This window comes from Pinus tabuliformis, chromosome 6, assembly GCF_031772625.1.
Source record: "Pinus tabuliformis cultivar Carrire ecotype Pingquan chromosome 6, CPIR1, whole genome shotgun sequence".
In the NCBI taxonomy this organism is placed as follows: Eukaryota; Viridiplantae; Streptophyta; class Pinopsida; order Pinales; family Pinaceae; genus Pinus; species Pinus tabuliformis.
In genome coordinates this window covers 1,094,159,738-1,094,177,087 of record NC_142292.1, presented here as the reverse complement: position 1 = coordinate 1,094,177,087, position 17,350 = coordinate 1,094,159,738, and positions in this window count along the sequence as shown.

Genomic DNA, 17,350 nt, shown 5'->3' with positions numbered 1-17,350 from the left:
AAGCCCGAGAGGTCACATGGCAGGGTGGGCCGGACATGCCACCTGCCAAGCAGTGGACTAAACTCATAAAGACAGCAAGTGATCTGGCACCTGCAAAGGCTGCGGTCGGACCATCTAACTCCGCACCAGATTAATACATTGCGTACTGGGTAGGGTCACAAGGTTAATGACTTAGTTGTGAGTCAATGTGACCAACCCAAACACCATGTCAACATAAGTATCATGTCAGCGCATAACAACATAGTAAAGTGCTGAAAACCGACCACATAAATTTAACATTGTTATATAGTTTAATGGTTGGTAGATGCACCATGTTGATAACACATTTACATGCGGTAACACCTAGTTAGAAAGTATGCAAAGCAGTGAGTTAGATTACATGGTATGTGTAATTTATTTGTATGGTAATGAGGATGTGACAAATTGGTATCAGAGCCCAGTTACAACACTGTGGCCTCAAACATGACATGTTTCACTGTGCAGAAGCATACACCATGCATATATATGAAAACTGATAATTTACTTAACTGTTGCTCTGTCTATGAAGGGGTGACACACAGAATTATAACAGCTAGCAGTTAAGCCAAAGAAGAAGGAAAAAGCAACGAAATGCAAGGAGACGGTAGTAACCCTCGGGAGAACCCAGAGCTGTGGGTACAGTTGGGTGAAGAAACACGCAGTACCAATCTTGCCATACTGGAAACCATTCAGGAGTTGAAAAATGAGATGGCACGCTTGCGAGAAGACAACGCACGTTTGACAGTAGAACAAGAAAGAATTCTGAAGAGTTTGTCGGACAGGCAAAATCCATCTTCATCTAACCCCAGCGCGGAACAGCAGAGGGTGACAGAGGAGCAAGACTTTCAGAATGTACCTGAAAATTCAGAAGGCAAAGAGGATCATTCTGACAATGTACCACAGCAGCAAACCTCAAAACGTCAGAAAATGGAGTTGCACAGAGAATTCCGGAAGATTAAACCCCCACATTTCGATGGAGAATAGGAAGAGGCAGCAGAAGCATGGTTAATAAATATGAATAAATATTTTCAGTTGTATGAGTATGATCACAACTTGAAGGCGAGACTGGCTATTTTCCAGCTACAAGGTAAGGCAACCTTGTGGTGGGAGGAAATCAAGATTGTTAAGGTGGTCAGTGAACGGACCATTACATGGGAGAAATTTCAGAAATACTTCAAAGAAAGGTACCTAACTGAGCGCTTCTACGATGAGAAAGCCAGAGAGTTCCATGATTTAAGACTGGGGCAGCAGACTATGGACGAGTTCATTAATCGCTTTACCTCTCTGCTACGTTATGTACCTTATATCAAGGAGGAGAAAGCCAAGGTTCAAAGGTTTGTGAGCAGCTTACCTTCATATATAAGAGAGAGGATTGAGTTTGACAATCCTAGGACCATGGATGAGGCTATTCGTAAAGCAAGGATCTGCTACCAGGAGAATAAACTGAAGGGGGATACTTCAAATAAAAGATGGAATGAGAAAAAGAGTAGCCGGATGGCTGGAAACAGCAAGGGAGGTCGCAACAATGGAAGTAAGGGAGCTGGTAAAGGATTAAACAGTAGATCTGTAGCAAGAAGTGCGCCCCGAGCTAGGCCAGTAAGTGAATCTAGAGTAAGTGAACAGCCTGTTAGGCCAGAAAGTGAAGGGATGACCAGACCTCCAGTTCAATGCTGGGGCTGTGGAGGACCTCACTATGTCAAAAACTACCCGCAGCGGAAGGGGACGGACCAGATATCCCAAATTCATGAAGCATCGACCGTTGGGGACGTGGCACGTAGTGTACCCAGAATTAATGCGGCTTTGGAGGACCGCCAAGCAGAGTACCAACCATCTATGGTTGAATTTGAAGGTAAAATTTCAAACCTATCTATAGCTGTTCTTATTGATCCAGGAGCTACTTTAAGTTATGTTAGCCCAAAGATAGTAGAACAGTGTAAGTTACAATCTGAAAAGTTCAGAAATCCTTGGCTGGTCCAATTAGCTACAGGAGCCAAGAGATGAGTCTTGGCCAAAATAAATAATTGCTCTTTAACCATAGCAGGGCAGCCAATAGTGGCAGACTTAAACATACTACCGTTGGGTTCATATGACATCCTGATTGGGATGGATTGGCTGGAAAAACACTGGTCCTTAGTGAATTGCAAGACAAAAACTATCTACTATAAGGATGACCGTGGAGAGCAGCAAGAGTTACAAGGAATCAAACATCCCGTACAGATTCGACCCATTACAGCATCTCAGTTAGCTAAATGCATCAAGAAGAAATGTCAAATTTATGCTATTCAGGTGGGTTACGCAAATCAGAAGGATAAAACTGCCATGCTGGACAACATTCCGGTGGTACAAGAATTTGCAGATGTTTTTCCTGAGGAAGTACCGGGATTACCACCTAAAAGAGATGTGGACTTCACCATTGAATTGATTCCGGGAGCAGCACTCGTGTCACGGGCACCATACCGAATGAGCGTACCAGAACTAACAGAATTGAAAATGCAACTGCAGGAGCTGTTAGACAAGAATTACATCTGTCCCAGCGTATCACCCTGGGGAGCCCCAGTGTTATTTGTCAAAAATAAAGATGGAACTTTTCGGATGTGTATTGATTATCGTCAGCTGAATAAGCTCACGATCAAAAATAAATATCCTTTGCCTCGGATAGACGAACTTTTTGATTAGGTGAAGGGAGCAACGGTATTCTCTAAGATCGATCTGCGATCTGGTTATCATCAGATCAGAATTAGGGAGGAGGATATCGCTAAGACAGCTTTCAGAACGCGGTATGGACACTACGAATTCGTGGTGCTACCTTTTGGTCTGACCAATGCACCTGCTACCTTCATGTGTTTGATGAACAGTGTGTTTCACAAGTTCTTAGATAAGTTTGTGTTAATATTCATAGACGACATTCTGATTTACTCCCGATCAAGGAAGGAGCATGAAGAACACCTTAGAGTGGTGTTGCAAACTTTGCGAGAACATCAGTTATATGCAAATTTTAGTAAGTGTGATTTATTTAAGGAGGAAATACAATACTTAGGTCATGTGATCATAAAGGAAGGAATTGCAGTGGACCCTGAAAAATTCAGAACTATAATGGAGTGGCCCATACCAAAAGACGTGGCAGATATCAGATCCTTTATGGGGCTAGCGGGTTATTATAGAAGGTTTGTGGAAGGCTTTTCAAAGGCAGCATACCCTATCACCTCCTTACAAAAGAAGGGAAAGATATTTAAGTGGACCTCAGAATGTCAGCAGAGCTTTGAGCAGCTCAAGCATTTACTCACCACCGCGCCCATCTTGAGTATAGCTGATCCTAATAAGGATTACGTGGTCTGTACTGATGCAAGTAAAGAAGGTGTGGGAGGAGTGCTGATGCAAGAAGGAAGGGTGATTGCATACGAATCAAGGAAACTAAAGGAACATGAGCAGAAGTACTCTGCTTACGATTTGGAATTAGCAGCTGTTATCCATGCACTAAAAATGTGGCGACATTACCTTTTGGGAAGGAAATTTCTGTTGTTGACAGACCATCACAGCTTAACAAATTATTTCAGTCAACCCACCTTAAATACGAGACAAGCTCGTTGGGCAGACTTTTTAAGTGGGTTTGATTTTGAAATAAAGCATTTGAAGGGAAAGGAGAATCGGGTAGCTGACGCATTGAGTCGAAAGGTGCAATGTGTGTGCAGAATTTTGGTCAGTAAATGGCAGAGTACCTTACTTGAAAAGATAAAATTAGCAGCTGATCAAGATGCTGTATATCAGCAAATTAAACAGCAAGTACAACAGCTTTCTGATAAGGAAATACAACAAGGATACGAGTTAGACGATGCCGGAATGCTGTATTTCCATAAAAGGCTGTATGTGCCCAACGAAGATAGTCTTAGAAAACTGATTCTGGACGAATTTCATATCAGCCATTATACCGGGCATCCAGGGTACCAGAAAATGGTCACCGCACTTCGGAAGGAATACTACTGGCCAAAAATGAAGAAGGAGGTAGCTGAGTATCTAGCGCGATGTTTAGAATGTCAACAGATCAAGGCAGAGCATTTGCATCCAGCAGGGCTGCTACAACCCTTGCCCATTCCGGAATGGAAATGGGAGACTATATCCATGGATTTTATAACTGGATTGCCTCGAACAAAGAAAAATAATGATTCCATTATGGTGGTGGTAGATAAGTTAAGTAAGGCAGCACACTTCATACCTGTGCAATCCACATATAAGGCTGTGCAAATTGCTCATATTTTCATGCAGAATGTGTTCAAACTGCATGGACTTCCGAAGGTAATAATCTCTGATCGTGATGTTAAGTTCACATCAACCTTTTGGAGGACCTTGTTTGCTGAACTGGGAACACAGCTGAACTTTAGCACAGCTTATCATCCCCAGACCGATGGCCAAACGGAACGAGTGAATCAGGTAGTGGAGGACATGCTGAGAGCATGTGTTATGATGAAACCAACCCAATGGGAGGAATACCTCCACTTGGTTGAATTCGCGTATAATAACGGGTATCATACGTCAACTCAGCTGAGTCCCTTCGAGGTTCTGTATGGGCGGAAGTGCCGCACACCCTCAAGTTGGGGTGGACCTGAGGATAGGTTAAGGTTTGGCCCGGATATGCTCAAAGAAATGGAAGACATGGTGAAGAAGGTGCGTAACAACTTAAAAGCTGCTTAAGACAGACAAAAAAGTTTTGCAGACCGAAAGAGAAGGTTCAAAGAATTTCAGGTCGGAGACCGTGTTTTCGTAAGAATCCAAACCAGAAGGAGTACCTTGCAGTGGAGTGGGTGTGCCAAGCTGGCACCTCGCTATTTTGGACCTTTCCAAATCCTGGCAAGAGTGGGGCCAGTAGCTTATCAGCTTGCCCTACCAAGCCATATTAAGATCCACAATGTTTTTCATGTTTCCGTATTAAAACAATACGTCTACGATCCTAAACATGTGATTCAATGGCAGGATGTTCGGGTAAGAATTAAATCTGGTCATTTTAAATAAGCTTCATTCTTAAACAAGGAAATAACTAAATCTGTTGCTGTTGCAGGTCGAGCCGGAAGGCGAGGTTCTGGTCGAACCACTGACCATTCTCGACCGGAGAGAAGTGCAGCTGCGGAAACGGGTTATTATCCAAGCTAAGGTGCAGTGGCAGCATTATGGGCCTGAAGAGGCCACTTGGGAGGATGAGGAACTCCTTAAAGAAGCTTACCCGAATTTGTTTAAGGAAAACAGACATCGGGACGATGTCCAATCACAGGAGGGGGAGATGTAATGACCCCAGTAAATGTAAATGTGAATTTTACTATGGTAAAAGACAATATAGTAGTTGTTGTTTATGTTAAAAGAAACAAAACTGTGATAAACTACATTATTGAATAAATTAAATATTTTTCTTGAAATGCTGGCAGCCTCTGGGAGGTGGATTTCAAAGAAAAAGATCAGTTGGAATAACTGATTGGAACTGCCCTCCCAAACAGGAAAAGTCCTGGATGTAGGGAGGAAGTTCTGTGCTGTTGGGACAGACAGAAGAGATCTTTCCTGAGAAAAGAGGAAAAGAAATACAAGAGAAAAAGGTTAAGTCTGGTAGAGACCAGATAACCAGGCACAAGGTGCACAGATTCTTGTTGAGGGCTTGAGGCCTGCAAGATGGCTCGGGGGGAGAAAACCATCTGAGAGATGGATCTCATGGCTGGGTGGACGAGCAGAAACAAGGTACAGCAGACTTGCTTAGGTACCTGCTCATGACTCTGGTGAACCAGGTAAGGTTTCCTATTACAGAGTCTCTGTTGAAATTAAAATAAGGAAAGTGCAGTAGAATTATAGTGGTTAATTGATACTGTGTTTTTATTCCAAAGATTACTGTTATGATAATAGTATAACTGTCTAGATGTAGCCTAAATAAAGGCAGGCTGTAATTGTTAGGCATGACCCGAAACCTGTTAAACTGATGATAAAGCTACACAGGTGTAGCTCTCAGCTAACAACAGATTATAAAATGACTAGCATAATACAATGCAGACAAGGAGACAGAGATAGTCTCAAGCAAGAAAACGATTAACGGAACCCGTTGTCAGGAACCTTGCTTGCAAACCAAACTATTATCGAATCATGCTGATTTAAGAATAAGTTCGAAACTTGTGAGCCTGAGTATTAATATCGGCGGTAGGTCCGAGAGTAATACGCATTAACAGGCCAGAACAAATATATGCATAACTGTAAAATCAATTGACAAGCAAGAGACTAGTATACTATCCCAGACTCGGAAGGAAATGAGTATACTCTGCAAACGCAAGGGATGGAGAACCATACCCTAGCTGTACAACCTTCACTAGCAATAGCCACATTCATAGTACTGTCACCGAGGAATCGGTTCAAGCTATAAACGATAAGGAAAACGAGTTGACAGAACAGTGAAATCGTGCATAAGGCTGCAGAAATAATTTATGCATGTGTAATATATGACTGGCTAAGTGAAAAGAATATAGTATGACGAATATAGTAAATTGTTAGGACTTATAATCAGATAACATTAGCAAAAACCATATGGAGTTATCGAAACAATACTCCCTGAGACTGTAACGAAAATGTAAAGCAAAACAAGAGTCTGCCGCCGCTGAGACGGGCGACTTATCATAAGCAGAGACGGAACGCAATAGTAAATGGAGAAATACTAACCGATACTTATGATATTAGCTGTAAGCATGTAACCCATTTCAATAGCATTACTCAGCACACGAAAATCAAAAGGGTTCGAGCAGAGCCATGTTCGGCTATACACATATATATACATATTAACTAAAGAAAAACAAAATACCTCGACAGTAAACCCCGGGTCGGGCATTATTGCGCAAGCATTGATATATATAACAAGAAACTTTCAAATTAAAAACCCAGATTCATAACCCATGTCTGTGCGTTAGGACCCGGTCGGTCCTGTACAATATCAAATATCCAGAATAGACGGTCCCAATGTCTAGAAATGCCAAAGGGGCGATTAAACCCTAACAAAAAACAAAATTACTGAAAGAAGAGACAGAGTACACGGGTCGCCATGGACTGTGCGTTCCCGGTGTTGAACATAGATCCATCAAGATAACAACCACATGCAAACGGTAAAGGTCCGCCTGTAAATACCTCAGCCGATCGAAGAAGAGTCAACCAGCGTTCAAACGGCGGACTGCCACAATCAAACCCTCGACCTCATTAAAAGAAGAACTACTGAGCTCTAACATTCAGGGAAAAGGATAACAGGAGTAAAGATCTCACCTGTGGTCGCCGAGTGAGCAGTAATGTTGAGCTTAAAGACTGTGTCATTGCCGAAAGGGCAGGACCGAATCCATCTGCAGACCTTGCAGTAAGAGAACAAAGTTAGAATAAGCCATGAGCAGACAATAGATTAAGACATGTTGAATGCAAGCTCTAAAGTTAAACCAGTTAACCATTACCTTGCAGGCATAACAGCAAGTACTTCACGTTTCCCTGAGGACGAGCAAGATGTGAGGACGAAGCCTGAGGTCTCGATCCGGCATCAGAGCACCCGGAGGAGTCAGAGGAAACTATGAGAAATGGGTTCTGGGCTCGCTCCGGTGGGGTTTTGAGCTGCCCTAAAACCCTTAACCATTTCCATCCGTTGGATCTGAGATGTGGATCTTGACCGTCGAAGCCTGGCGGGAACCTGTAGCGGAGTATCCAAGGTACCCAAGCCCGAGAGGTCACATGGCAGGGTGGGCCGGACATGCCACCTGCCAAGCAGTGGACTAAACTCATAAAGACAGCAAGTGATCTGGCACCTGCGAAGGCTGCGGTCGGACCATCTAACTCCGCACCAGATTAAAACATTGCGTACTGGGTAGGGTCACAAGGTTAATGACTTAGTTGTGAGTCAATGTGACCAACCCAAACACCATGTCAACATAAGTATCATGTCAGCGCATAACAACATAGTAAAGTGCTGAAAACTGACCACATAAATTTAACATTGTTATATAGTTTAATGGTTGGTAGATGCACCATGTTGATAACACATTTACATGCGGTAACACCTAGTTAGAAAGTATGCAAAGCAGTGAGTTAGATTACATGGTATGTGTAAAAAAAAAAAAATTATTTGTATGGTAATGAGGATGTGACAAATTGGTATCAGAGCCCAGTTACAACACTGTGGCCTCAAACATGACATGTTTCACTGTGCAGAAGCATACACCATGCATATATATGAAAACTGATAATTTACTTAATTGTTGCTCTGTCTATGAAGGGGTGACACACAGAATTATAACAGCTAGCAGTTAAGCCAAAGAAGAAGGAAAAAGCAACGAAATGCAAGGAGACGGTAGTAACCCTCGGGAGAACCCAGAGCTGTGGGTACAGTTGGGTGAAGAAACACGCAGTACCAATCTTGCCATATTGGAAACCATTTAGGAGTTGAAAAATGAGATGGCACGCTTGCGAGAAGACAACGCACGTTTGACAGTAGAACAAGAAAGAATTCTGAAGAGTTTGTCGGACAGGCAAAATCCACCTTCATCTAACCCCAGCACGGAACAGCAGAGGGTGACAGAGGAGCAAGACTTTCAGAATGTACCTGAAAATTCAGAAGGCAAAGAGGATCATTCTGACAATGTACCACAGCAGCAAACCTCAAAACGTCAGAAAATGGAGTTGCAGAGAGAATTCCGGAAGATTAAACCCCCACATTTCGATGGAGAATAGGAAGAGGCAGCAGAAGCATGGTTAATAAATATGAATAAATATTTTCAGTTGTATGAGTATGATCACAACTTGAAGGCGAGACTGGCTATTTTCCAGCTACAAGGTAAGGCAACCTTGTGGTGGGAGGAAATTAAGATTGTTAAGGGGGTCAGTGAGCGGACCATTACATGGGAGAAATTTCAGAAATACTTCAAAGAGAGGTACCTAACTGAGCGCTTCTACGATGAGAAAGCAAGAGAGTTCCATGATTTAAGACTGGGGCAGCAGACTATGGACGAGTTCATTAATCGCTTTACCTCTCTGCTACGTTATGTACCTTATATCAAGGAGGAGAAAGCCAAGGTTCAAAGGTTTGTGAGCAGCTTACCTTCATATATAAGAGAGAGGATTGAGTTTGACAATCCTAGGACCATGGATGAGGCTATTCGTAAAGCAAGGATCTGCTACCAGCAGAATAAACTGAAGGGGGATACTTCAAATAAAAGATGGAATGAGAAAAAGAGTAGTCGGATGGCTGGAAACAGCAAGGGAGGTCGCAGCAATGGAAGTAAGGGAGCTGGTAAAGGATTAAACAGTAGATCTGTAGCAAGAAGTGCGCCCCGAGCTAGGCCAGTAAGTGAATCTAGAGTAAGTGAACAGCCTGTTAGGCCAGAAAGTGAAGGGATGACCAGACCTCCAGTTCAATGCTGGGGCTGTGGAGGACCTCACTATGTCAAAAACTGCCCGCAGCGAAAGGGGACAGACCAGATATCCCAAATTCATGAAGCATCGACCGTTGGGGACGTGGCACGTAGTGTACCCAGAATTAATGCGGCTTTGGAGGACCGCCAAGCAGAGTACCAACCATCTATGGTTGAATTTGAAGGTAAAATTTCAAACCTATCTATAGCTGTTCTTATTGATCCAGGAGCTACTTTAAGTTATGTTAGCCCAAAGATAGTAGAACAGTGTAAGTTACAATCTGAAAAGTTCAGAAATCCGTGGCTGGTCCAATTAGCTACAGGAGCCAAGAGACGAGTCTTGGCCAAAATAAATAATTGCTCTTTAACCATAGCAGGGCAGCCAATAGTGGCAGACTTAAACATACTACCGTTGGGTTCATATGACATCCTGATTGGGATGGATTGGCTGGAAAAACACTGGTCCTTAGTGAATTGCAAGACAAAAACTATCTACTATAAGGATGACCGTGGAGAGCAGCAGGAGTTACAAGGAATCAAACATCCCGTACAGATTCGACCCATTACAGCATCTCAGTTAGCTAAATGCATCAAGAAGAAATGTCAAATTTATGCTATTCAGGTGGGTTACGCAAATCGGAAGGATAAAACTGCCATGCTGGACAACATTCCGGTGGTACAAGAATTTGCAGATGTTTTTCCTGAGGAAGTACCGGGATTACCACCTAAAAGAGATGTGGACTTCACCATTGAATTGATTCCGGGAGCAGCACCCGTGTCACGGGCACCATACCGAATGAGCGTACCAGAACTAACAGAATTGAAAATGCAACTGCAGGAGCTGTTAGACAAGAATTACATCCGTCCCAGCGTATCACCCTAGGGAGCCCCAGTGTTATTTGTCAAAAAGAAAGATGGAACTTTCCGGATGTGTATTGATTATCGTCAGCTGAATAAGCTCACGATCAAAAATAAATATCCTTTGCCTCGGATAGACGAACTTTTTGATCAGGTGAAGGGAGCAACGGTATTCTCTAAGATCGATCTGCGATCTGGTTATCATCAGATCAGAATTAGGGAGGAGGATATCGCTAAGACAGCTTTCAGAACGCGGTATGGACACTACGAATTCGTGGTGCTACCTTTTGGTCTGACCAATGCACCTGCTACCTTCATGTGTTTGATGAACAGTGTGTTTCACAAGTTCTTAGATAAGTTTGTGTTAATATTCATAGACGACATTCTGATTTACTCCCGATCAAGGAAGGAGCATGAAGAACACCTTAGAGTGGTGTTGCAAACTTTGCGAGAACATCAGTTATATGCAAAGTTTAGTAAGTGTGATTTATTTAAGGAGGATATACAATACTTAGGTCATGTGATCACAAAGGAAGGAATTGCAGTGGACCCTGAAAAATTCAGAACTATAATGGAGTGGCCCATACCAAAAGACGTGGCAGATATCAGATCCTTTATGGGGCTAGCGGGTTATTATAGAAGGTTTGTGGAAGGCTTTTCAAAGGCAGCATACCCTATCACCTCCTTACAAAAGAAGGGAAAGATATTTAAGTGGACCTCAGAATGTCAGCAGAGCTTTGAGCAGCTCAAGCATTTACTCACCACCACGCCCATCTTGAGTATAGCTGATCCTAATAAGGATTACGTGGTCTGTACTGATGCAAGTAAAGGTGTGGGAGGAGTGCTGATGCAAGAAGGAAGGGTGATTGCATACGAATCAAGGAAACTAAAGGAACATGAGCAGAAGTACTCTGCTTACGATTTGGAATTAGCAGCTGTTATCCATGCACTAAAAATGTGGCGACATTACCTTTTGGGAAGGAAATTTCTGTTGTTGACAGACCATCACAGCGTAACAAATTATTTCAGTCAACCCACCTTAAATACGAGACAAGCTCGTTGGGCAGAATTTTTAAGTGGGTTTGATTTTGAAATAAAGCATTTGAAGGGAAAGGAGAATCGGGTAGCTGACGCATTGAGTCGAAAGGTGCAATGTGTGTGCAGAATTTCGGTCAGTAAATGGCAGAGTACCTTACTTGAAAAGATAAAATTAGCAGCTGATCAAGATGCTGTATATCAGCAAATTAAACAGCAAGTACAGCAGCTTTCTGATAAGGAAATACAACAAGGATACGAGTTAGACGATGCCGGAATGCTGTATTTCCATAAAAGGCTGTATGTGCCTGACGAAGATAGTCTTAGAAAACTGATTCTGGACGAATTTCATATCAGCCATTATACCGGGCATCCAGGGTACCAGAAAATGGTCACCGCGCTTCGAAAGGAATACTACTGGCCAAAAATGAAGAAGGAGGTAGCTGAGTATCTAGCGCGATGTTTAGAATGTCAACAGATCAAGGCAGAGCATTTGCATCCAGCAGGGCTGCTACAACCCTTGCCCATTCCGGAATGGAAATGGGAGACTATATCCATGGACTTTATAATCGGATTGCCTCGAACAAAGAAAAATAATGATTCCATTATGGTGGTGGTAGATAAGTTAAGTAAGGCAGCACACTTCATACCTGTGAAATCCACATATAAGGCTGTGCAAATTGCTCATATTTTCATGCAGAATGTGTTCAAACTGCATGGGCTTCCGAAGGTAATAATCTCTGATCGTGATGTTAAGTTCACATCAACCTTTTGGAGGACATTGTTTGCTGAACTGGGAACACAGCTGAACTTTAGCACAACTTATCATCCCCAGACCGATGGCCAAACGGAACGAGTGAATCAGGTAGTGGAGGACATGCTGAGAGCATGTGTTATGATGAAACCAACCCAATGGGAGGAATACCTCCACTTGGTTGAATTTGCGTATAATAACGGGTATCACACGTCAACTCAGCTGAGTCCCTTTGAGGTTCTGTATGGGCGGAAGTGCCGCACACCCTCAAGTTGGGGTGGACCTGAGGATAGGTTAAGGTTTGGCCCGGATATGCTCAAAGAAATGGAAGACATGGTGAAGAAGGTGCGTAACAACTTAAAGGCTGCTCAAGACAGACAAAAAAGTTTTGCAGACCGAAAGAGAAGGTTCAAAGAATTTCAGGTCGGAGACCATGTTTTCGTAAGAATCCAAACCAGAAGGAGTACCTTGCAGTGGAGTGGGTGTGCCAAGCTGGCACCTCGCTATTTTGGACCTTTCCAAATCCTGGCAAGAGTGGGGCCAGTAGCTTATCAGCTTGCCCTACCAAGCCATATTAAGATCCACAATGTTTTTCATGTTTCCGTATTAAAACAATACGTCTACGATCCTAAACATGTGATTCAATGGCAAGATGTTCGGGTAAGAATTAAATCTGGTCATTTTAAATAAGCTTCATTCTTAAACAAGGAAATAACTAAATCAGTTGTTGTTGCAGGTCGAGCCGGAAGGCGAGGTTCTGGTCGAACCACTGACCATTCTCGACCGAGAGAAGTGCAGCTGCGGAAACGGGTTATTATCCAAGCTAAGGTGCAGTGGCAGCATTATGGGCCTGAATAGGCCACTTGGGAGGATGAGGAACTCCTTAAAGAAGCTTACTCGAATTTGTTTAAGGAAAACAGACATCGGGACGATGTCCAATCACAGGAGGGGGAGATGTAATGACCCCAGTAAATGTAAATGTGAATTTTACTATGGTAAAAGACAATATAGTAGTTGTTGTTTATGTTAAAAGAAACAAAAGTGTGATAAACTACATTATTGAATAAATTAAATATTTTTCTTGAAATGCTGGCAGCCTCTGGGAGGTGGATTTCAAAGAAAAAGATCAGTTGGAATAACTGATTGGAACTGCCCTCCCAAACAGGAAAAGTCCTAGATGTAGGGAGGAAGTTCTGTGCTGTTGGGACAGACAGAAGAGATCTTTCCTGAGAAAAGAGGAAAAGATATACAAGAGAAAAAGGTTAAGTCTGGTAGAGACCAGATAACCAGGCACAAGGTGCACAGATTTTTGTTGAGGGCTTGAGGCCTGCAAGATGGCTCGGGGGGAGAAAACCATCTGAGAGATGGATCTCATGGCTGGGTGGACGAGCAGAAACAAGGTACAGCAGACTTGCTTAGGTACCTGCTCATGACTCTGGTGAACCAGGTATGGTTTCCTATTACAGAGTCTCTGTTGAAATTAAAATAAGGAAAGTGCAGTAGAATTATAGTGGTTAATTGATACTATGTTTTTATTCCAAAGATTACTGTTATGATAATAGTATAACTGTCTAGATGTAGTCTAAATAAAGGCAGGCTGTAATTGTTAGGCATGACCCGAAACCTGTTAAACTGATGATAAAGCTACACAAGTGTAGCTCTCAGCTAACAGCAGATTATAAAATGACTAGCATAATACAATGCAGACAAGGAGACAGAGATAGTCTCAAGCAAGAAAACGATTAACGGAACCCGCTGTCGGGAACCTTGCTTGCAAACCAAACTATTATCGAATCATGCTGATTTAAGAATAAGTTCGAAACTTGTGAGCCTGAGTATTAATATCGGCGGTAGGTCCGAGAGTAATACGCATTAACAGGCCAGAACAAATATATGCATAACTGTAAAATCAATTGACAAGCAAGAGACTAGTATACTATCCCAGACTCGGAAGGAAATGAGTATACTCTGCAAACGCAAGGGATGGAGAACCATACCCTAGCTGTACAACCTTCACTAGCAATAGCCACATTCACAGTACTGTCACCGACGAATCGGTTCAAGCTATAAACGATAAGGAAAACGAGTTGACAGAACAGTGAAATCGTGCATAAGGCTGCAGAAATAATTTATGCATGTGTAATATATGACTGGCTAAGTGAAAAGAATATAGTATGACGAATATAGTAAATTGTTAGGACTTATAATCAGATAACATTAGCAAAAACCATATGGAGTTATCGAAACAATACTCCCTGAGACTGTAACGAAAATGTAAAGCAAAACAAGAGTCTGCCGCCGCTGAGACGGGCGACTTATCATAAGCAGAGACAGAACACAATAGTAAATGGAGAAATACTAACCGATACTTATGATATCAGCTGTAAGCATGTAACCCATTTCAATAGCATTACTCAGCACACGAAAATCAAAAGGGTTCGAGCAGAGCCATGTTCGGCTATACACATATATATACATATTAACTAAAGAAAAACAAAATACCTCGACAGTAAACCCCGGGTCGGGCATTATTGCGCAAGCATTGATATATATAACAGGAAACTTTCAAATTAAAAACCCAGATTCATAACCCATGTCTGTGCGTTAGGACCCGGTCGGTCCTGTACAATATCAAATATCCAGAATAGACGGTCCCAATGTCTAGAAATGCCAAAGGGGCGATTAAACCCTAACAAAAACAAAATTACAGAAAGAAGAGACAGAGTACACGGGTCGCCATGGACTGTGCGTTCCCGGTGTTGAACATAGATCCATCAAGATAACAACCACATGCAAACGGTAAAGGTCCGCCTGTAAATACCTCAGCCGATCGAAGAAGAGTCAACCAGCGTTCAAACGGCGGACTGCCACAATCAAACCCTCGACCTCATTAAAAGAAGAACTACCGAGCTCTAACATTCAGGGGAAAAGGATAACAGGAGTAAAGATCTCACCTGTGGTCGCCGAGTGAGCAGTAATGTTGAGCTTAAAGACTGTGTCATTGCCGAAAGGGCAGGACCGAATCCATCTGCAGACCTTGCAGTAAGAGAACAAAGTTAGAATAAGCCATGAGCAGACAACAGATTAAGACATGTTGAATGCAAGCTCTAAAGTTAAACCAGTTAACCATTACCTTGCAGGCGTAACAGCAAGTACTTCACGTTTCCCTGAGGACGAGCAAGATGTGAGGACGAAGCCTGAGGTCTCGATCCGGCATCAGAGCACCCGGAGGAGTCCGAGGAAACTATGAGAAATGGGTTCTGGGCTCGCTCCGGTGGGGTTTTGAGCTGCCCTAAAACCCTTAACCATTTCCATCCGTTGGATCTGAGATGTGGATCTTGACCGTCGAAGCCTGGCGGGAACCTGTAGCGGAGTATCCAAGGTACCCAAGCCCGAGAGGTCACATGGCAGGGTGGGCCGGACATGCCACCTGCCAAGCAGTGGACTAAACTCATAAAGGCAGCAAGTGATCTGGCACCTGCGAAGGCTGCGGTCGGACCATCTAACTCCGCACCAGATTAATACATTGCGTACTGGGTAGGGTCACAAGGTTAATGACTTAGTTGTGAGTCAATGTGACCAACCCAAACACCATGTCAACATAAGTATCATGTCAACGCATAACAACATAGTAAAGTGCTGAAAACCGACCACATAAATTTAACATTGTTATATAGTTTAATGGTTGGTAGATGCACCATGTTGATAACACATTTACATGCGGTAACACCTAGTTAGAAAGTATGCAAAGCAGTGAGTTAGATTACATGGTATGTGTAAATTTTTTTTTTTTATTTGTATGGTAATGAGGATGTGACATGAAGCCTATACCATGGGACAAATAATTATTAATACCATGGGCCAAATACCATATTTATAAAAGAGGTATGGTAAATAAATAAATATAAAAGAGGTATAAAGAGGTATGATAAATAAATAAAAATATATCATATAGGATTAGAAATCAACATCTAATTATATATCAAGCCTATGGGCCAAATACCATGGTAAATAAAAGAGATATGATAAATAAATAAAAATAAACCAGAGGCATGGTAAATACATAAAACCTCTTTTTATATTTACTCCATAAACCTCTTTATACTTGCTAACACTCAAAAAATAGGTTTTATTTAGGTGACCCCTATGGGCCAAATACCATTTGCCAAATTATTATTAATACCATACAAAAAAAATATTATTAACCCTAATATTAATATTAAAAGATTATTATTATTAAAACTAATATTCATATTAATATATTATAATATTAATATTATTAAATTTAATAACTTTCGATTAATACAATATTAAATTTGTTATATTATAATATATATTAATATATCATGATATATATTAACTAGCCCCAAGGGTTAGCTCAACCGGTCCAATCCAGTGCCTTTCTGATCGGGAGGTCACAGGGTCAATTCTCCTCGATGCCCTTAGGTTTAGGCCCTGACAGTTTGGCAGGGTTTGATTCCCTTCGAGGTTGATCTGCCCATATTTTCCGATGTGAACTATGTGAAAAAATCATGATATATATGGGAGGAAAGAACAAAGACATATCAGTGTTTGATTCCCTTCGAGGTTGATCTGCCCATATTTTCTGATGTGAACTATGTGAAAAAATCATGATATATATGGGAGGAAAGAACAAAGACATAGAGTGATAGGGTTTGATTCCCTTCCCATATTTTCCGATGTGAACTATGTGAAAAAATCATGATATATATGGGAGGAAAGAACAAAGACATAGAGTGATAGGGTTTGAGGGTTTGATTCCCTTCGGGGTTGATCTACCCATATTTTCCGATGTGAACTATGTGAAAAAATCATGATATATATGGGAGGAAAGAACAAAGACATAGAGTGATAGGGTTTGATTCCCTTCCCATATTTTCCGATGTGAACTATGTGAAAAAATCATGATATATATGGGAGGAAAGAACAAAGACATAGAGTGATAGGGTTTGAGGGTTTGATTCCCTTCGGGGTTGATCTGCCCATATTTTCCGATGTGAACTATGTGAAAAAATCATGATATATATGGGAGGAAAGAACAAAGACATAGAGTGATAGGGTTTGATTCCCTTCCCATATTTTCCGATGTGAACTATGTGAAAAAATCATGATATATATGGGAGGAAAGAACAAAGACATAGAGTGATAGGGTTTGATTCCCTTCAATGTGAACTATGTGAAAAAATCATGATATATATGGGAGGAAAGAACAAAGACATAGAGTGATAGGTTTGATTCCCTTCCCATATTTTCCGATGTGAACTATGTG